Genomic DNA, 3,037 nt, shown 5'->3' on the forward strand with positions numbered 1-3,037 from the left:
TCCCTACTGAGTACTCCGAACCCTGCTCAGCACTCGCTATTCCTAAACCACACCCTCAATTTTCTTGCCTCTAAGACCTTTCCTAAACTGTTCTCTCTACTAAAAACTCCTCCCTTCCCACTGTGGTGCTATACTTCTGTTCTTTTGAAAGTGCTATGTCTCAGGCTCAATCAATAAATACAGAAATGTTTGGTGAGTGACTTGTAGGCGCCTGGCATTGGGCTTAAGGGCTGACAAAGACGCCTGTGCCTGTCTGATGACTTCAGGAAGCCACGTCCCCCCGAGGGTCTGAGTTGGGTCATCTGGTGCTTAGATGGTCTCTGCCAGTTCTGAAAGTACTCTGATGCTCCTAGTGGACCCCCGGCATGGTGTTGGGCCAGAGGAGAGAAGGAATATGTGGCGCAGACTTTCTGTGTCTCCTCAAAGGCGGCCACCTGTGTAGAAAAACTCCAGCCTGTCTGATCGGCTCTTGTCTTCTCTCACCCCAGCACCTCCCAGACAGCCAGGAGACTTGAAACAAGTTGGGCAGGAACGATGCAGCCAGTTTTGGAAAATCAAACAAACAGCCCCTGTGTTGCATTGAGGGTGATAATAAATCAGCAGAACGGTGGGATCAGAGAGTCATTAACCATCAGGTCCCCCCTGAGTGCTGACAAGAAAAGAGCTTCCAGTCGCAAGTTGAACCTGCCCCGAGGGGGCAACCTGAGACTTGGGTCTTCTCTCTGCAGGAGGAAGTTTGTCTGAGTGTGAAGCTGCAAAGCGAATTATGGTTACAAGTGTACCATTCAACCAGCACCCCACCACCCCAGCTAGGGCCCTCCTATTGGAACAAAAGACATTCGAATGAACTTTAATTGTCCTTATATCCACATCTTTTCAAGGAACCTCTGTGCCGAGTTGGGAAGAGGCCTCTAAGGACCCCCACCCCACACACAAGAAGACCAACAATGGCATATAAGGGCTTTGGGGACAGACAGTCGAATCCTGAGCCCTTCCGTTATTGGCTAAGGACATCGGTCACTTTGCTTAACATCTTAGTTTCTTCTTTTGTCAAAGGAGACAATGGAAGAATCATCAGATAACATGGGAAGTTCCAGGCAACATGCTGGGCTGTTGTAGGCAATCGATACATTATGTTTCTTTTCCCTTTGTCTGTACTTCAGACCATTGCCCTGAGCCTGTGTGGCCACCTCTGAGTACACCATTCTTTCACCACGCCCAGCCCCTCACACCTGCATTTTCCATCCAGGGGCTTGGTGAGGGTACGAAGCTCTGCTCTCTCCCACGGGCCAGCCCCAGCCAGCCAGCCTTCCGACGTGCCCTCTTCCTCTGCGTGTCCGTCCGGTGCAGTCCCACCAAAGGTGAGGACGCGCTTGAGGTGCATCTGACTTCCCTCCCAAGATGGAGAGTTATTTAAGGAGCCACGGATAATGTTTGTTTATGCATCCCCATCACTGATCGAAGCGTCTGGTACGTGTGAAGTGTTCTCATTTCCTGTGGCCAAGAGATTAGAAACAACACCCTCCATGACGGCGAGAGCACAATGACGGCCTGGCAGAGAGGTCAAGAGAGACGCGTGGCTCTGACCGTTACAGAAATCCAATATACAACAACGGAACTTCACGGGGGAAAAAATGACTTTTCGTTCCCTACATAGTCATCCATTCAACAAATATTTATTAAACATCAATTTTGCATGGGGCGCTTTGAGGATGAGCTAGAAATAAACTTGGAATCTGGCCTTTGTCAACTCAACCCAGTTGAATTTGGAAAGGATGGAGGACGAAGCCCCGAACGGAGTCCCTGTGAAACCAAAGACATCCCCTTGGCCCTCAGGGAGCTGCAGTCTGGCTGGAGAGACAGGATGAAAAGCAGAGTAATTCTATATTTGAGAGAGGAACTATATTATCTGTCGTGTTTGTGCAAATATTTTGTCAGATTGCTATTTGCTCTTAATTTTGTTTATGTAGATTTTGACTTGGAGAAACTTTTAATTTGTATGTAGTCAAATCTATCAATCATTTTCTTTCAGCCTCTTGGGGTATAAGTGTGTGCGTGTGTGAAGGTTCTGATTGTTTCTGTGTTGGTGGAATTTTTTGTTGTTGTTGTTCTAAGTGGCAGTTTTTATTTCTGTTCAGTGAGACTATATTGAACTTGTAATAAGAAAATCCTTGTGTTCTTTTTTCATTTTGCAAAAGAAACCATTTTAAAATCAAACAAACTGCGTATAAATTGAACAAAGGACCTCAGTATATCTGGGAGGAGTGAGATTGTATTCCGAACCTTCTGCTGGAGAAAGCAAGGAAATGTGTATTACTCCCTTTAAACATCACTTCTATGAAAAATGTCATACGAAAAAGTAAATAAGCCTGAGCCCCAGCTGCATTGAAAATTAATCTAACTTCTTTCCTTACCATTGTAATAAATAAAGTCTAATTGCCAAAGTGAGAAATGTGTGAGGGCGAGGAGTGTTCCCGCAGGGCTGCACCGCGAGGCTGGTGCCCGGGAAGGGAAACCATCATGGAAATCAGCTTGTGAGTCGGATTTAATGCCCATTTATTGAAGTCGTTACAACAGAACTCGTTCCACCAGTGTAACAACTGTGCAGATCTGTATTTTTTATTCCCATTTTCAAGATGAGGAAACTAAGAGTCAGAGATACCCAACTAGTCTCTCTAAAATGAGTGACTGGTGAGTTGTACATTTGAAATGCAAATCTATAGGTTAAGATCAAATGCAACTGAAGATGAAAGTGTCCCCGAACACCCCGAGTAATGGATGAAACAGATGAACACAAAGACAAATCATTGTGGAATTCCAGAACTCTGGAGACAAAAAGGAGATCCCTGAAGAGTCTAGAGAAAAAAAAATAAGTCATAATCAAAAGACCTAGTATCCTAAGAGCATCAGACTGCCCGGCAATAGCAAAAGAAGATAAAAGACACCGGAAGAATTCCTTTAGAATTCTGGAGGGATTGTAACAATGTTGAACGGCCTGCAGTTCTACAATCAGATGAAAGCATTAATCATGAGTATA

This window comes from Molossus molossus, unplaced genomic scaffold (assembly GCF_014108415.1).
Source record: "Molossus molossus isolate mMolMol1 unplaced genomic scaffold, mMolMol1.p scaffold_m16_p_10, whole genome shotgun sequence".
NCBI lineage: Eukaryota > Metazoa > Chordata > Mammalia > Chiroptera > Molossidae > Molossus > Molossus molossus.